At 33.9% G+C, this 20,378-nt stretch overlaps 1 long non-coding RNA gene across 4 annotated transcripts in view; it reads left to right on the top strand.

Moving 5' to 3' along the window:
- The window catches only part of LOC141507457 (uncharacterized), a 100,239-nt gene that overhangs the window by 41,581 nt on the left and 38,280 nt on the right, over window positions 1–20,378 (top strand). For 2 of the 4 annotated variants that reach the window (XR_012474152.1, XR_012474150.1), the window contains exon 3: window positions 13,684–13,827. The exons of the other annotated variants lie outside the window; for them this stretch is intronic. This is a non-coding gene — a long non-coding RNA (uncharacterized LOC141507457). The remainder of the gene's footprint in view (window positions 1–13,683; window positions 13,828–20,378) is intronic. 4 annotated transcript variants of the gene reach the window in all.

The following is a 20,378-nucleotide window of genomic DNA, read 5'->3' as shown; positions in this document are numbered from 1 at the left end:
AAGTCTTACAATTTTAAGTCTGTTTTCTAACCTCATCAGATCTCCAATGATCTGTTCCCAAGGGGTTCTTTTCTAGCCTAACACCATTGTCTCACTACACTTTCCTATCTCCCCTATCACAATCTATTAGTGAATAAATTTATACTATTCTATCCCTTCACTTGAATCCCTTGCCCCTTATTCTATCACTGATTTGTTGTTCATTTATTTCAATCATGTCTGATTCTTCATGGCCCCAGTTAGGGTTTTTTGACAAATATAATATAGTGATTTACTACTTCCTTCTTCAACTTATTAAATAGATGAGGAAACTGAGACAGAAAAAGTTAAGTTACTTGCTTAGGGTCCATAAAGTCAGTGTCTGAGACCAGATTTGAATTCTGATCTGCCTGACTCCAGGTCTGACACTGTGCCACCTAGCTGCTCTATCACTGATTATGTTTGCTAAAAAATGCCATTCTTGGATTACTCTTACCATCTATGTCTTTCAATTATTTGCATGTACTACTGAACAGAACTGAAGACAATTATGAAACTGTCAACTGGGTATGCTGCAAACCAAAATTACATGATCATTTTTGGGTCTTTACTGAATTAAAGCATTTTTTACAACTCCTTAAAGAATATTCATTCATAACATAACATTCTTATTTCTCCTCAAGCTAGCCATGTCAATTCACATCTACCCTTTCAATTAAGGATGTCACTTTCTACTTTACTTATATTGTGGTCATTCGTCAAAAGTGGCTTTTCTCCCTTCTTCCTCATTTCAGACATCTTCGCCTATTATCTTCTACTTCAATAATTTCTGATGCATAAATGACAAGACAAATCCAGTTATAAGAACTTTTCATCTCTGCTAGTTCTCTAAAATTTCTGACCATCCTTTCTTAGCTATCTTTTCTAGATTTGCATCAAGACTTTATCTAGTAATGGTAGTTTTATCCTAGTTTTTCACCTCTCTCTCTGTCTCTCTGTCTCTCTGTCTCTGTCTCTCTGTCTCTCTGTCTCTCTCTCTCTCTCTCTCTCTCTCTCTCTCTCTCTCTCTCTCTCTCTCTCTCTCTCTCTCTCCTCTCTCTCCTTAATCTTGATTCTTGGTTTCTCTGATACCTTGTAAAAGAAATTTTAAGAACTCTCACCATTGGTGCTTGACCTCTTAGATTACCTCTCTAAACTGTACATTTCTTACACCATATACTTCTTACACTGAATGTTTTTATAATATTGCAGGCTGTCATTCCCAATTAAAAATTAATACTCTGAAAAGAAAGGACTAAATTGTGCTTTTTTTTTCAGAACTGGTACTAATATAATTTCAGGCATTGACTGACAGATATTTAGCTTTTCTGTCTGTTATATATAGCTACTTCAATTAAGGTATGTTCTCATTCAAGAGGGTTCACCTTTCTCTTATATAGATTGTAATCTAAATTTTCTAACACTGTGTGATTTTTGTCCACATACTTTCATAAATAATGGAATCATAAACTTTCCAAGATGAAACATACCTCAGTCACTTGTTTATCAAAAAAGAGCATAAATAAATTATTATGACATCAAGGCCAAATTAAACATTCAACTTTGTTTTTTTTGATGATGCCCAGCGAGGGGGAGTTCACCATATTATATTATCAGGCATCATATTCTGTTTTGGAGAGCTCTAATCATTACATTAATTCAAAGTTTTTCCTTTTTTCCCCCCACTTCTATTTACTGTTCTTAGTTCTGTCTCTGGGTTATGTAATCAATCAACAAGTATATATTCTGCATATACTATGTGTCACTGTGCTAAGGGCTTAGAGATACAAATAAATTGGTAAGGGAAAGGAAAAGGAAAGGGGATAAAGGAAGCAAGGAAGGAGGAGATGAATGGATAAAGGGAGAAAAAAAGACTGGCCATATAAATGAGAGATATATTAAAAAATAGAATAATGTAAAATATTTTAAATAAATAAAATTGAGATTGAAGTTTTAAAATGAAAACTACATCATATTCTCAATACTAGATAATTACATATATTACAATAAGGAAGACAAAGAATTATCTATAAAGTGAACATGAAGCAAACACAATTATGAATATAATTTCAGTACAATTTTAATACAAAGATAAATCCCTTCAAAATGTAATGCATAGTGATGTTTAAAGATTGCTTAAGTAAAATTTGTTTATATTCACTGAGTCATTGCAAATTAATGAATAATTTTGGAATTTAAAATATTTGTCTTTTCCTATTCAGTAAGTGAATTAGAAATATTTTATTAAAGTGAAGGAAATGTATTTGATTTCTTTTGCATAAAGAAATATATTTCTCATTTGTAGCTGAATTTGAATGTTTTTGAAAAATAATTGTTATATATGCATATATATGTCACGTGTGTATATGTGTGTATGTATGTGTGTGTGATTATCCCATTGTCTTAATGATGGGAATTTTTGCTATCACAATTAAATGCTGCCATGTATAGTGTGAATTTTCTTAAAGGTAACATCTGATGCTGAGTTATATGCATATTCCTTAATATTCCCATTAAAACACATCTTTAGTCTTTTCACCATAATGTTCCTTACAATCTATTAAATTCTACATATTTTCTTTTTGTTTATGTCTATATTTGATTCATCCACCCCTGGAAGAAAAATAAAATATCTTATAATTATATATGCCATTTTCAGTTTGGCTAGCTTTTATTTTATTAATTTATTTAGCTATTGTAGCATCTGATGCATTTACATTTAATAATAGTTTCTAAAATTACATGTTTTCCTTTTAAACTTTAGTGACATTATAACATTTATGTGTAACTTGTCTATATGAGTATATTTACTATTGTTTCTTTATCAAACCTCTTATTTTTATTACATACAGAACATATTTTATTTTTAATTATTTTTCTTACTAATCTTAATTGTGAGGTTTAATTTCCTTATCAATTCTCTTTTATTTAAAAAAATTCGCATTTAAAAATATGAAAGAAGTGATTGTTTCTCTCTTGTGTTAATAACTAATTATGAATTCGGCCTAAAGTCCCCCCCCCCTTTTCTTTTCCTCATCTAGAAATCAACTTGCATTAGAAATCTTGGGTAAGAATTTGACAAACCAAACTGAGAAAACTGGAAAATTCCTATTTTCTGTTTGATCAACTAAGGTCTGGAATAAGAGTGGATTTCCTCTTTGGTATATTGATGTATATTGATAATTCTCTTTGACCAAGATTTAGGTGATACTGGTTACATATTCCTAAGACCTTAATTAGAATGAGCTTACATTTCATTAATCATATTCATTCTCTTACATTATTTGTTGACCAAAGTTAATTGCCACTCTCAGGAACATTCACTCTTCCAAGGGCATAGAAAATGTAAGTCCCCCCACCATTAGGGTTATTTGGTATTTAAGAGTTTCATTGATTTCTTTTATTAATAACATGATTAAATTAACAAGAAATTGCATCTCTCAACCTTTTTAAAGATCACAAATATCAAAGTGAGACTTGTTTTACTCTATTTATTCCTTTGCAGTAAAGGCTAGTTGAAACAACAAAACATAAGTTTGTGGGAATTCAATACATCTTCAAAAATCTCTTCAGTTCTGTTCACCTGAATAGAACGGAAGGAGGTTGATGATAGAAATAATCCAAGATTTGGGTTAGCAAGATATAATCAGCAATGTGTCAAAGATGCAAAAGATTCAAGTGTAGAAGATTTGATTGAATTAAGATGATTCATTAAAGAGTGAAGATAGGGCAGTGAGGACAGTATAACCAGTGCAAGAGACATGGACTAAGATATTAAAAACCATAGTAAAAATAAAAATCAGCATCAGATAAAGAAGGGGAAGGACTGGATGACAAAATGTCAGACAAAGGAATTTCAGAGTTATATTTTTCCTACTTTGAAGATGGTGATCAGAGATAACACTAAATCAGCAAATGTCTCCTCTTAGCAGATTCATGTTATACCAATAAAAGAAGCAGAAGACAAAAAAGATCAAGACTATGAACCAATCATCTCTCAACAAATAAACCAATAATGAAGAAAGAGAAAAAGGAAAAAATAAGCAAAAATTTCTGAAAAGATCACAAAACAAAAAAAAAGATTACCATATTTTAAATTTAAATGAATAAAGTAAAAAAATACTAAATTTAAAAAGAGAACAGTACAAATATATCCTCTCGGATTCTCTGGGATATGGATTCTCTGGGAATTAATGGAACAACAACAAGAAAAATCTAAAATTTTCTAAAGAGTACTAAAACTTTTTAAATTTTTTTAAAATTTTATTTAAGGCCATAGGTTTAAGTGACTTACCCAAGGTCATACAGCTAGGCAATTATGAAGTGTCTGAAGTCAAATCTGAACTCAGGTCCTCCTGGCTCCAGGTTCTGTGTTCCATCTACTGCACCGCCTAGGTACCCCAAGAATACTAAAACTTTTAACAGAAAAAAATGAATAAAATCATGACAAAATAAACTTCTCAAAAAAATGATAAATTTATAATATATATCATACACTTTTGCATTCATGTTCATGTGAGTATGTTTCTTACTTTTATCTATTTTTTGAGTCAATGTTGTGTCCTACTTATTTCCTCTTTTACATCCTATATCTAACACATGCATATCAATTATGATTACAAAAGTTAGTAGATATATAGGTTCTTTGACTAAATATGGTTTAAATCCTGGAATGGCTAAAAAAAATCATAGCTTTGCTAGAAGTTATTACAATTCAACTTGGTACAGTGGAAAGGGCAAGAGTTGGAATAAATAGATTCTAGTCCTTACTCTGTCACTAATTAGTAGTAAATCCTTAGAACAATCACTTGGTTCCTCTGTCCCTTGTCCTTTGATTTCCTATGCAAATTAAGTTTGGAAAAAATGACACCTATTTACTTCTAGTTATTATTATTATGTTTATCACTGTCATTATCATCATTAAAATAAATATTAATTTCTGTGGCAACTATTATGTGGAAGGTACTGTGCTAAGTTTCACCAATATTTTTTCACTTGATCCTCAAAACAATCTTGTAAGAGATGGAATCATCCTCACTTAATAGTTGAAGATTGGCAGATAGGTGGACAGAACACTGGCCTTGGAGTCAGGAGGACCTGAATTCAAATGTGGCCTCAGACCCTGAATAATTACCTGTGTGATCTTGGCCATTTTATCATCATCATCATCATCATCATCATCATCATCATCATCATCATCATCATCATCAACATTTCTTGGTCTCCCATATTTCATCTAGGCTGGAAGTATAGAAGTCATTCACAGACCCAATTCCCACCCTCATTCACCCTGAGTCAGTTTGACCCCTCACTTTGCAGATTAAGGTATCCTGCTCTTTAGAGAATGATCATTATTGATTCCAGACTTGTAGTCAATACCCAATTAGTTTTTATCCAGTTGTGGCTTAAAACTTCTGAGCTCAAGTATTCCATCAGTCTCAGCCCCTCCCCCCATAGTAGGAATTATGCATCTGTAACATATATGTTCGCCTGGACAAAGTCATAGACTTTTTTTTAAAGACTCTTGAATGGACCAAACATGAAAGGTGTAAAAAATACTTGTTTCTACTATTCTGAGATTTAATTCCAGATTATATTTTTCATGAGTAATAAGTTGTATTAATTAGAAAATCTCTTTATTAGGTTTCTTTTTTTGCAAGGCAAATGGGGTTAAGTGACTTGCCCAAGGCCACACAGCTAGGTAATTATTAAGTGTCTGAGGCTGGATTTGAACTCAGATACTCCTGACTCCAGGGCCTGTGCTCTATCCACTGCAACACTTAGCCACCCCTGAAAATCTTTTTAATGTTAGTTTTATCTCAAATTTAATAGGATATAGTTGAAATTCATGCTTCTCTTCAAGCTCTCATTTAACAATCATATAAAATGAGGTGAGATTTCAATAAGAAAATTTTATTGCTAGTTTAGTTATGCCTAATCAAGGTCTTACTGTACTTCATATAACCCCCAATAGATAACGTTTTCTTTGTTGAATTGTTGCATTATCTTCTGTTCTAAAAACTATGCAATCTCAATCAGAGGTTCTTCATGCACTTCATAACTAGTACTCAGAGCTCACAAAAATTTTAGTTTTCATGACCAGAAAAGAAAGAAGAATTAAATGGAAATGTCCAGGCAATAATAAGTTTTCCCATCATACTTATTCATAAGGAGGCACTCAGACAGTGAATTCTCATAATATGGACTGCCTGTTTTTCTTATCTATCATAGAGGGTTAGATACCTCCATAACTTATTCCTGGAAGGTGATGTTAATTAGACATTTCATGTCCCATTCTTTAATTTAATACCTGGAATCCAGGGAGTTAGTTATAAGGGAGAAGAATAAGGTGAATAGGATCTAATAGAAGTGACTTTTTATAAAGATATAGAGATTTAGTTCAAGAGTTCCACACTTCTGCCTCATGATTTTTTCTACTTTCAAAATCCTTCCAGGTATAATTATGACAACAGATTCTAAGATAGTCTATACTTTTTTAGCTAAGTTCAGAAAAGTTGCTTCCTTTCCTAGAAATGATCATCAACCAAACAAATTTGATATTCAGGTTAATATTCAAAAGCAACAAACTATCTTTCAGCATAGATAACTGAAAAGTAGAGTCTGAGAGCTTTCCATAAGACTTCATATTCCCCAGTGTCATCTCATTCAAATATACATAATTAACTCACATAATGCAAAGTAGGATGTTCCTAGAAAATCAGTCTGTGGTTGTTATGCAGAAAGAGTGAAAATAAATCAGTCTGAGTATATTCTTTAATTTTTCTATAGTGTCTTTCTCTGAAAGATCCTTCTCCGGTAGATCAATTTGTCATCAAGAAGGTAATCTATATTTACTTTGCAGCAGGTACTGTAGCTCTTAGCTCTGCATTTAGCTGATTCAGCTTCCATCCAGACTACTTTGACCTCAGAAATATTCCCTGCTAAACTGTCCTCCTGTTCACTCCAATTTGTACTGCCTAAATGCTTACTGCTGAGTGTCCCTCTGGCCATTTTGAAAGGTGTTTCATCACACTACAATAAATGTGAAATACTGATGCACTCAAAATGGCAAAAGAAAAAAAGGAGCAGCTGGATATCGACATGGGACTGGACAGGGGCATTTATTACACTTTCCTCTCATACCATTGTCTACCTTTGGCAAAGGAAGATTGTAAGTGTCCCTGGTGGTCCACGCCGATCAATACTACATGGGAGTTAAATTAGACCTCAAGTCAAGCACACATCCACCTTGGCTGAGATACCTTCAACCTAAAGTCCCTGGAAAATTTACATTTTTCCACTAAGTTAACCAATAACAGAGTGAAATGAGTGAGAAAAAAGCAGCTGTCTAACTGACATCTTGCATCCTTTCAAAGGGATATGGTCCAAATTTGAGTCTTTTTAGGTACAGTGTTGAAATTTCAGATGATTGTTAATTTATTCAGTTATTTTTAGATAACATAGAATCATAGAATAAAATTTTAAGTTCTAACCTGCCAAGAATCACAGGGTCACTTAGGGGGTTTGGAACCTTCAAGATTATCTGTATATTCTTCATTCACCAAATTTCAGCTTAATTACATATTCATAATATATGTTAATCTCTTAAACTGAGAATTTTTTGATAGTTTTTACTCTTTATGAAGTGAAGAATTTAATGATTTTGCTAAATGATATAAAGAATACAAAGCAGACCACCTCAATATCTATGCATTATAGTGGCTAAGGATATCACATATGGAATTAGAATTGGTGTGGCTCATAGCTCAACTACTTAAAATATTTGTGTCTTTGGATAAGTCACTTAATCTCTTTAGGTCACAGTTTTCTCATATGTAAAGTAAGTGGAATGGGGTAGATCACCCTTAGGTATAGATCTAACTCTTTAATTCTGTGATATCTTTTTATACAATGATTTTGTTTGCAAGCTTTACTTTTTTTAATTATATAAATATTTTATTTGTTTTCTAATTACACACAATAATAGCTTCTACCACTCATTTTTGTAAGGTTTTGAATTTTACACTTTTCTCCCACCCTCCTCCCCTCCACCGTCCCCCTCCCCATACAGAAGGCAATCTGATAATTTTTACATTGTTTCCATGCTATGCAATGGTGAAAATTGAATGTGTTGAGAAAAAAATCATGTCCTTGAGGAAGAAATACAATATTAGAGATAGAAAAAATTATGTAGTACATATGACAACTTTTTTTAAAATTGAAGGTAATAATCTTTGGTCTTTGTTTAAACTCCACAATTCTTATTTTTTCTCTGGATACAGATGGTAATCTCTGTCATATATATATATATATATATATATATATATATATATATATATATATACACATATATCCCAAATTGTCTATGATTATTTATCATCACCCCCAGGCTACTGCTAAAGTGCACAGTGTTCTTCTGGTTCTACTCATCTCACTCAGCATCAGTTCATGCAGGTTTTTTCCAGGCATTTCTGAATCCCCATCCCTCCTGGTTTCTAATAAAATAATGTTCCATTACATACATATAACACAATTTGTTCAGCCATTCCCCAATTGATTGACATCCCATCGATTTCCAATTTTTTTGTCACCACAAACAGGCCTGCTATGAATATTTTTGTACAAGTGACATTTTTACCCTTTTTCATGATCTCTTCAGGGTATAAACCCAGTAGTGGTATTGCTGGATCAAAGGGTATGTACATTTTTATTGCTCTTTGGGCATAATTCCAAAATGCTTTCCAGAAAGGTTGGATCAGTTCACAGCTCCACCAACAATGCATTAGTGTCCCAGATTTCCCACATCCCTTCCAACATTGATCATTGTTCTTTCTGTAAAAGGACATATTAGATCATTGTTCCTTTCTGACCAATCTGAGAGGTGTGAGGTGGTACATCTGAGATGCTTTAATTTGCATTTCTCTAATCACTAATGGTGTCGAGCAATTTTTCATATGACTGTGGATAGCTTTGATTGCCTCATCTACAAATTGCCTTTGCATATCCATGTAAACTTTCTTTATGGAACTTTCATGGAAGATTGTAAGGAATGTAGCTGTGTTTGAAAATGTGGGTTAGACCTCATAAAAATTCTATCTGGATAGTTTTTAACAGCTGGAAAATGGTGATCACTATTCCCAAACGAAGGAAGGTGTTTCAAGAGGTGGCAGGAGCTATGCAGCTATAAAAAATTTAGGGAAAGGTGAGATATTTGGCAAAGAAAGATGGCAGACTTAAGCAACTGGGTGAAAACACCCTGCTGCCTAAAGGAAATAGAGGTAAAATTTAAGGGAATATTTCTGTGTAGTTCAGACTTTCTCTTCTATCCCAATATCTAAGGCTGTAGTCTGTCTCCAACAGTAGAAGACCTGATCATCTTCTTAAAAAGTTTTCAATGGAGTATTCAATGGAGAAACTCACTCAATTTTTTACCCTCTATAGCCACCAATCCAATCCATTTGACTCTTCCTGGAATGGCAAACTTCCACCCAAGGCCCTTCCTTGCTTTGGAAGGATAATCACAATATTAAGAAGTATCTTTGATTTCTTTTTTCACTTGGTAGTGCTAGTAATATGAATGATTTGATCTGTCATTTGCTAGAACATAAAGAGGGCTGGAAACAGAGAGGGTTGTGTTGAAATAATTCTGAGATACCATCTTACACCTATTAGATTGGCTAATATTACAGAAAAGGGATATGATAAATGCTAAAGGAAAATGGGATAACTGAGACTCTAATGCATTGGTGGTAGAGTTGTGAGTTAATCCAATCATTATAGAGAGCAAATTGGGACTATTCCCAAAGGGCAATAAAATCATGCATACCTTTTGACTTAACAATAGTAATACTAAGTTTGTATCCCGAAGAGATCCCCAAAGGGGGGGAAACCCTACACCTACAAAAATATTCATAGAAGCTCCTAGCAAAGAATTGGAAATTGAGAGGATGTCCATCAATTTGGAAATGGCTGAAAAAATAGTTGCACAGGAATGTAATGGAAGATTACTTTCTAGAAGAAATTATGAGGAGACAGATTATAGAAAAACATGGAAACTGAACTGATGTTGAGTGAAGTTAGCAAAACTAGGAGAACATCACACACTTTTACAGGAACATTGTGTGATGATCAACTTTGATGGACTTAACTCATCTCATCCTGTAATGGAAAATGCCATCTATATTCAGAGGAAAAACCTACAGAAGCTGAATGCAGAAAAAAAGCAACTATCTTCACTTTTTAATTTTGTTTTTTTTGCTTTTCTTTTTTTCCCTTCTCATAGTTCTTTTCCTTTTTGTTCTAATTCTTCTTTCGTGATGTGACCAAAACAGAAATATATGTAAAATGATTGTACATATATAATTATTATATATTATCCAAAATATCTATAATATAGCTATATATTATCTAATAATATATGTTAGGGAGGAAAAAACAGAAAAAAGTCTCAAAAATGAATGTTGTGTGGTGGCTCGGTGGCCCAGTGGATAGAGCACTAACCCTGCATTCAGGAGTACCTGAGTTCAAATATGGCCTCCAACACTTAATGATTGCCTATCTGTGTGGCCCTGAGCAAGCCACTTAACCCCATTTGCCTTGCAAAAAACCTAGAAACAAATGAATGTTGAAAATTATCTAGGGGCAGCTAGGTGACACAATGATTAGAGCACCTGCTCTGGAGTTAGGAGGACCTGAATTCAAATCTGATCTCAAACACTTAAAAATTGCCTAGCTGTGTGACCTTGGGAAAGTCACTTAACCCCATTGCCTTAAATAAATTTAAAAAAAGAAGAAAAAATATATCTCTACAAATAATTGGAAAATAAATAATCCAAAAAGGATAAAGAAATTCTTCTGATACTTAGTATCCATAAGGACAACACTTCAAATCTCTGAGACCTTAATTTTTTCATCTCTATAAAGGGGAATATAATATCTCAAGTGTGAGTGTAAGGTACTTCACAAATCTTAATATAGCATCTTGCTATGAAAATAATAATTATCAAATAATAGCTAACAGTTATATACTGCTTGAAGGTTTGCAAAGTCTTTTAGCTATATTATATTTTATTAATATAATAATAATTATAATCACCATTATTTAATTCTTATATTTTTATTCAGAGGAGTTCAGATTTAAAAAATCCTTTAACATGATGCTGACCTTCTTTTATTCTTTTCTCTTTAGTGTTTGATGAACTACTACATTGGTAAATAAAATGATTTAGTTTTAGGAATTGAGTAAAAGTATTTGGAAAAAAGTTTGGACTTCTATAGAGTCAGGAAAGAACCTTTGGACAACATCAAAAATATACAGGTTATATTATTTTCCTTAATGTCAAATAATTAAAGCATAGTAATAATAATTAATTTCCTTATGTTTTCACTTTCCCAAAGCTCTGTTAGTTCCTTTAAATCTAAAGGGGTAACTAAAAGCTGCAATGGAAAAAATGTCAGGCCTGGATTAAAGAAACTCCTTCCTCAAATAAAATCTTATCTTAGACATTTACTGTGTAAACCTGGTCAAGTCATCTAACCTAGACTGTTTTGATTTGCTCCTCTGTAAAATGAGTTGGGGAAGGAAATGACAAACCACTTCAGTATCTTTGAAAAGTGAACCCCAAAGAAGATCTGAAATGACTGAAAAATGACTCAACAACAGCAATCTAAAACAAAGAATAATGTTGAAAGATTTCAAATAGCTTAAGGAATGTTCCACTGGAAGGAACCTTCTGAAAGACTAAAACCACTACAACAGATTTAGGTTAGATATAAAAAGGCTGATAGTCAAACGTAGCCTGGAAAGGGAATCTAGAAAACTGTCTTCTAATCACAGTTCTGCTCTTAAGAGATTTTTGGACATTAAATAAATCACCTTTCCACTGAGTCTCAGTAACTTCAGCTACAAAATGAAGGAGGTTGGATGGGGTAATTTCTAAGATTCCCTTCCAGCCTTAAAAATTCTGATTCTTAAATAGAATTTCTGACTCTGATGGCTGCTTAATATATGTATAAGTTAAAATGGGAAGATTTTGGAATCTCCCTCTGGAAAGATTCAATAACTAGGTATAGTTTCATCTGTCTGGAAGTTTTACTTTTATCCTTTCTGACAACAGTTGGTGATCTAGAGGACTTTCAACTTAAGATATGAAAATTTTAAACATTTTTGTTTACTTTCATATTTGGAAATAAATATCATAACCCAACTAGCTTTCAAATCTAATACTGAAAAAGTGATGATTTACAAGAAAGTGGGTTATATTGCCCAGAAGTATAGTTGCCATCATATTTACGTAAAGCTCTTTCCCCATCTCCAACATCCAATCACTTCCAAATATTAAATATTGCTTATGATTACCCAAAACTCTTTTAGAGAGCTAATGAGAACAATCAGATATAGGATTCAAATGTATTTATTTAGTGAGAGGAAAAAAAGGATGCACTAAGCAGGCTATTCCCAACCTGTTTGGTGTTGAAGAAAATTATTTTGAAATATGAATCAGGTGAAGCCAGATGTCTTCCTCATGTAAGCAATTTAAATTCAATTTGTGGCAGAAAAGTATAGCCACTCATGGATCAATAGACTGCATTCAGCACAGCTGACACACTACACCTGATACACAGCCAACCTGGCTGGAGAGCTATTACTCATACCTGAGGGACTTTCCCTTAGCCTTTATCATCAGGTATATCTCCTAGGATTACAGGTACTTAAGGCTAATTAGGTCTGCTCTATTACCTGCCATGAAAGCCTCTCTGTTTCTGCAACAACCAGTTTACCTTCTTATTTCAATGAGATAATTGTGGTGGCACAATCCACTCAGGTAAAATGATTAACCTTGCACACACCCCAAATACCTTTATTTGCTTAAAAAACACACAAGTACACAAGACCTCAACAATAGGAAACACAAGAGGGCGGATGAGATAATAGCTGGGCTGACCTGTTACAAGTTTACCTTATTTGATTCTCTGCTTACTCAGATGTCCTCCTTTGAATTTAATTATGTGATTAGGGCTAAAGACTATCAACAAATCCTTCTCCCCCCCACCCAGATCAGTGAATTGAGGCATGTAAATCTGGCCTTTTGTCTGCAGGCCCAGCACCTTGCTGACACAGGGAGGCAGGCCTGAGGCATGGAAGGAATGGCAAACACTTGTATTTACCTGCTGTTCTTTCTGGCTCCAGAATGAGAAGGAGCCCTAGCCTGAATGCTGGGTTTGTGCAAAGTTTAGGAGGGGAGAAAAATAAACGAGTTATCTTTTCAAATTAGCATTTTATTGTAATGGTGAGGCATATCTATAATGTCATTAAGCATTAGATTGTGGACTTGAAGGGACCCTCAGAAAGGGTTTACCATTGGGCTGTTTATAACTGCCCTTCATCATTCAGAACAGCCTCCTTTCTTATTATGTTTGCTAATTATAGCACAATTATATTTGATTAGATGGCACAGATACCTATATGGGATATTCTGTTATGATGCAGTTAGGCAAGGTTAAACCAGATCTTAGTATGAAAACTGTTCTCTGAGCTTCTGATGAGATGGGAAGGGCTTCCAACATTCATCCTTTGGGTCTGAGCAATGTTCCTTCCAAGACAATACTGGCAATGAGGGAAGTGTTCTAGTAGTGAAGAGAATAATAATTATTTTTCTTTTGCAGGCAAATAATTCATGCCCACCCAGTCTCCTGTGCCAACTCATTCCTGTTCCATCATCCTGTGATTATTCATTCCATTTTAGTTATTCCATGGTAGACTGGAAGAGTGAATACTCTCAGTGAAAAATTTCTTGAACTGACAAAGAGGTAACCCAGATTTTATATGTGGCCATGTTTCTTTAATTAAGGTCCTAGTTCTCTTTTTACTCTGTCAATGCCATGAACCTGCCCAAAAACATCTCTAGAGAAGCGGGAGTTGGTCTCTTAAAGGTCGGCTTCCATATACTCTATATGGATCTTTCTTTAGCTATTTAATTACATGTCATTATTCCATTTAGAAAGTAAACTCAATAAAGGTAGGTTTTTCTTTTTTCCTTTTTGCCTTTTTCTGAATCCTGAGTTTGTAACATAGTGTCTGACACAGAGTAACTGCTTAATAAAGATTTGTTGATTAACTAATAGTCTGATCAAATCATCACATGGACAACTGTCTTCCTTTCCTTCCTGTCTTCTAGCTGTCTTGAAGCATGGACTAGGAAGGAAGGAAGGAAGGAAGGAAGGAAGGAAGGAAGGAAGGAAGGAAGGAAGGGAGGGAGGGAGGGAGGGAGGGAGAGGAAAAAAGGAAAAATAGAGGGAGGGAAGAAAAGGGGTGGAATGAAAGAAGAGAAAGAAAGGATTATTTAAGTACTTCCTATGTAATAGGTAATGTGCTAAGTGTTTTACAAATATTATATAGCATGACATCCCTGGGAGTTAGGCATTATCACAACCCCCATTTTACAGATGAAGAAACTAAGGTAGTCAGAAATTAAGTGACTTGCCCAAGTTCACACAGCTAGTAACAGTCCAAGGAAAGATATGAATTCAAGTATCTCAAATTTCAGGTCTAGTTCTCTGTCTGCTGAGCTATAAACTGTCTCTAGGATGGGTACAAAGAGATAGAAATTGCTACATAAATTGGGGTTTTTCTTTAGATTTTTGAAAGTCAAATGGGGTTAAGTGGCTTGCCCAAGACCACACAGCTAGGTAATTATTAAGTGTCTGAGGTCACATTTGAACTCAGGTACTCCTGACTCTAGGGCTGGTGCTCTATTCACTGTGCCAAACTAACCACCCCCATAAATTCTTGTAGTAGTAACCTACCAATACAATTCTTTCATTAGGTTCTAATTGAACCTTGTTAGAAAGCTGAAGAGTCAAGGTGTCCTTGGTCCTAGAACATAGGTCTAGCTATCACACAGCTGCTAATTAAACATTTACCCCTAAGCAAGACTAAAAAAGACATAGAACCTTGTGATATGGAATGTTTATCTTTATCTTTTAAAATTCTGTAATTCTATAATATCTATAATGTCTTTCAAGAACTATTATTATTACCAGTGGCTAAAAAAAAATTAATGAAATATCAGTGAAGCAAGCCCATTTGACTGGAAGATTTCCTCAGACACAGAAGTGAAATGAAGTCTATGGAAACTAATGGGTTCGGGCTAATGTAGTACATGAGTATTACATGTGAGAAAACACATCTGGAACATCACCATTAGTCTAGAAGAAGGTTTGAAGCAAGAAAATTAAAAAAGAAAATACAGAAAACGTTCCATGTATGCAGACCTATAATGATCAAAGTGCCATCACCTCTTCTCTCAATACAAAATGCCACTACAAAAGACCTGAGAAATGACATTCCTAAAGCTTTAGGATGGTCAGTTCTATAGCATAATAGGTATTCTTCCTCTCCCCTTCCACCCAGCTTGTGCTTTTACTGACCACAGGATGACAGTGGCCACAATGATCAAGTCCCAGGAATATCCACCACAAACTGGAATCCAGATTCTTGGGCTAAATTCCTCTATGCTTCATAACTTTCCCAACTCTGTTTCCTTCAATGCACATTAAGAACTTAGACTCTGCTTTAATATTAGAGGCATAGAAATAAGAATAGGTTTTTTCCTTTTTTTCCCTCCTTTTCTAAGAGACCACTTGAACTACATGTCCGATTCACTTATAAACTCATCTTAGAAAGCATGCCTACTCTTCTTTGTTCATAACCTGGTCTTGAGATAAGGCTAAGAAGGAAGAAAAAGATGCCTAAAGCATTTACAAAATCTAGAAAACCTTATTTTAAGGGGGGGGGGATATAGCAGCAATTGACTATAGATCCTCTGGATCTTTTACTGTGTTATGTCAACTCTCACGGGGACCCTGCAAGGGGTTGGTTACCGGCACAAGAAGGTACAGAGATAATCGCTAAAATGCAGCTAAGCGTAAATGATTGAAAGATATTATCTGTCACTGTACATACTGAATCAGAAGCCTCAGGAAAGTAGAATTTGTTTGTGCTTGAAGTTCAATAAAATGCTGGACGCAGCTCAATCCTCTAAAATATTTCCATAGTCATTGCGATTCTTATACATTGCATTGTTATGAGCTATATTTATATCTTTGGCAGAGCAACCAAACAAAGAAAATAAAATGAGGAGCTGGTGAATGGAAGAGGATAAAGCAAAGATTATTCAAACAGTACAAACATATTTAAGGTTTTTTTATATTATCGAGGCTATTCAATTGCTGCCTTAAAAATGAGGTTCATAAGAGCTGACATTTATATATCCACTTTTTAATAGCAAGCTATCCTGCCTGGAATCTTGCTTAAAGTTGGACAGAAATTTGAGGGATTGAAAAAGGGGTTAGCTTTATCAAAAGTATAGTGACACATGTATAATCCATATGAGATTGCTTACTGTATAGGAGAGGAGAAGGAAGAATAGAAATTAGAACTCAAAAAAATGTTTTTAATGTTAAAAAATTCCATGTAATTGGGGAAAATTAAATATTATTTATAAAAAAGTATAGTGCTACATGGTACTTTTCTACCCATTATGTCTGTTACTCTCAGAGTAACAAATATTTATTAATTGTTTATTATATTCCAGGGATTTTGTTTAGTACTATAGATTCACAGAAAGGCAAAACCATAGCCTTTGCTATCAGAAGATCATGTCCTAATGGGGAAGACACCATTCAAATCACTATGTGGCAAATGACAAATGAACTGTTTTAGTAGAAAATAATCTCAGTAGTCTATGTATTCTTTAAATGGTAAGAAGTATGAAAAGAATGAAATATCTCAAGGTTTGGCCTAAACTTATCAGTAGTTCAAGCTTCAGATGCTAGGGTAGGACATGCCTTTTTTTTGAGGGGGGGTTGTTTTATTTTCCAAGGGAGTAGAATTAAGTGACTTGCCCAAGGTCACATAGCTAGGTAATTATTAAGTGTCTGAGACCAAATTTGAACTCAGGTCCTACTGACTCCAGGGACAATGCTCTACCCACTACACCACCTAGCTGCCCCCAGGCCATGCCCTTTTAAAGCTCTCTGGAACCTGGCCCCTTCCTACCTTTCCAGACATTTTTATTCTTCACTGACCTTCACATATTCTGTGATCCAACAGCCCTGGTCTTGCTTTTGCTTTCACAAGACACCATCTCTTGACTTTATGTATTTTCACTATTGTACCACTTGCCTAGAATTCTCTAGTTCCTTGCCTCCCCCTTGATTTTCTACAGGCCTCTTACCTTTGCAAGATATTCCTGGGCATCTTTAATATTAATACCTTTTCTCTAGGATTACCTTCAAGATGGCATACATATCTCTTGTTTGTACTTAGTCATTTGCATATTGTCTACTGATTTAGATAGTGATTTTTTATAGGGTAATAACTAAATATTGCCTTTCTTTATTTCACCTTTGTTTGGCATAGGGACAGGAAGAGAGCAAATATTTTGATATGCTATTGTACATTAATAATCTATAATATTACACAATAATTATATATAAACAATAAAATAAAAATATGACTGATATTCTATTTACAAAAAAAAAGAGAAACAAGTTCATGGTGTCCTGAGAACAGAAAATTGGTGCAGGAAGTCAGGGGACCCACATTTCAGTCTTGCTCTTTTCATCTGGTTTGTGTTGAGAACTTGGACTTATACTTAATACACTTAATCTCAGTCTCAGTTTCCCCAAATTTAAAACAAGGATATTATCTTGCAGGTTATTGAAAGTGAAAGTCAAATGAGAGATGAATGGCAAAACATTTTTAAAAGTTTAAAGCTACGTAGATAAAGGTGACCAATTGTGAGCTGAGGGACCTAAGCTATCAATTTCAAGAGGAAATGCATCAGCACCAAAACAATCTTTAAATTGTTATTTTGAAAATCAACCAAGAAGAGACTACAGAAAGACAAATGTATTCTTTTTACAGATGAGGAATATTAGGATTAAGCACCTTATCCAAAATCAGATAAGTAGGGGGCAGACATGGAACTAGACCTGAAGTTCCCTAATTCACCGTCCAAGTCTGTTTCCTAGTGACTCATCTAGAAAACTATGATTGAACCTAAGAAACTTGCAGCTCTATCATTCATTCTGAGGAATCCTACTACAGGTAGTAAATGTTAAGTCCTTACATTGAGACTTCTACAAAAACTTCTGCAATTGATCATTTCTCTCTCTCTCTCTCTCCATATATATATATGTATATGTATATATATATGTATATATGTATGTATGTATATATATGTATATATGTATGTATATCATTTCCATGCTTCACTGCTCCTGAAGTTAATGTAATGTTAACATTTATATGGATATTTCAAAATATTATGTATTAATTTAAATTTTTGTAGCAGGAGCTGCCCCACTTTTGCACAGTTAGATCATTGCTTGGGTCCAGATTGGCTAAGACTGAATTATCTTTTGGGGGAGTTGTCCAAACTTTTTGCTCTTCTGGGCTGTAGCATCCAACAAAAACTGTTAAGTTGGACCCATGATTAAAGAAACCATTCTCTGCCTTAATTCTTTCCTACTGAGCCTTAATGACCAAATGAGTATTTCTTCAGTCAAACTGAGAGTTGTTAAAGACCCTAACTTAAAAAGGTCAAGGTCCACTACTTCAAGGGCCATCCCCCCCATCTGACCACTGGACCCACATGACAACAAAGGAAAAAATGAGGCTGGTGACTTTGCATTAGTTCTCTCTCATTTACATCCAATTTGCTTGAATGCATTGGCATCACATTCCTAATGGCATGGTCCTCTTTGAGAATGAAGGTAAAACAAAACCAATAACAATTATTAACTATTTTCTCATTTTCAAATCTTTTCTACACAATAATTCTATAAGTTATGTTGGACAAGTATAATTTTCATTTTACTGATGTGAAACAGAGAACTAAAAGGACTTTTTTAATTTCCATATAAATAATAAATATGGAATTTAAATCCAGATCTCCTCCTTCAAGGCTCTCCTCTTTTCCCCCAGAATTGAATAAAATAAAGAATTAACATGTGATGAATAAACGAATACATGAAAAAATGAAGGACAAATGAAACAATGATGAATAAAATCTTACTGAATTAATAAACAAAAAATTATTAGTGGAGGGATGAATGAATGTTTTAATTAATGTATCCAAAAGAATGTAACTACCAAGTCACTAAATTATTATAATTTTCAACTTCAGAGAATGTTAGAAAAACCTGAAGTTTATTGTGATACTGACATTATTTAAGCTAGTTGTTCATCTTTAATCTGAGTCTTATTTTATTAATCAACATTATAATTGGTATCACTATGAATAAACCACCAAACTATCTGAGAATGTCAACTCACTGGCAGGCAGGTTGCTAGAAGCAGTCTGCATGAAACTCTAGAATGTTCCATAGTCATCTGTCAGAGATTTATTAGACTGTATGACTGCTGACAAAAGTGGTCCATGTAAATCTAAGTACTGCCATAAAGTACTGACTTTAATAACCATAAGAAAAATACATTTAAAGTCCATTGAATGATTGGCTACTGGCAAACAAAGTTAGGAAAACCAAAGGTCAGATATCCAAGACTTAAACATGTACTCTGCCTGAGGAAGAACATATACTGATATAATTTCAAATCAAATCAGGGTAAAACAATATTAATTGAGTATTTTCCTTTTATAAGGTCACTTGATTTTATGTCAGAGATTTTTTCATATGTGCATATATTTGAATATATGTGTATTTTATTTTTTTTCAAAAGCATTAAATAGGATAATACATGAAATGTACAGACTATGTTTTATGTTGCATTTGAAAGGACATGACTTTGGAATAGAATAAAAAATCTGAATACAGATCACTGATTTCTGAAAATTCCTGAGTTTCTGGCCTTTGACTTTGTTTTAAATAAAATATGCCTGTATGATTCAGATTATCCTATGTATTAATGAAACCCAAGAATGATTGAATGAACTCCTGATGCATTCCTTTCAGACAGAAACCATGTTGGGGTGAACAAGACATATGGCTCTCTCCTTTTGGATCACTAATTCTTACTAAGCATTCAATAAGTGTTACACTTTCAGATAACTCTAATACTAACTGTTCTGGGATCCTTTCTAGAGAAAGATAATCCAGCACACTAGGGCATTTTAGGGGGAAACCCAAGACTAAGTATAATGACAATCAAAGAGAGTTGAGGATGTTTGTCTTGGTCTCTTGGCCCCAAAGTTTCAGTCTTTGAGAATGACTTTAGATATTTTACCTGAAATATCAGTTCTCTTGTAGTCTTTTGAGAATATAGCTGTTATAAAATCACATGTGGTTAAGTAAAGCAAAAATACTGTTGCTCATAGTTTAAAGTGAAGAACTCC

This window comes from Macrotis lagotis, chromosome 1 (genome assembly GCF_037893015.1).
Source record: "Macrotis lagotis isolate mMagLag1 chromosome 1, bilby.v1.9.chrom.fasta, whole genome shotgun sequence".
NCBI classification, from domain to species: domain Eukaryota; kingdom Metazoa; phylum Chordata; class Mammalia; order Peramelemorphia; family Peramelidae; genus Macrotis; species Macrotis lagotis.
Note: the sequence above shows the minus strand (reverse complement) of the source record. Positions and strands in the feature narration are given on the sequence as shown.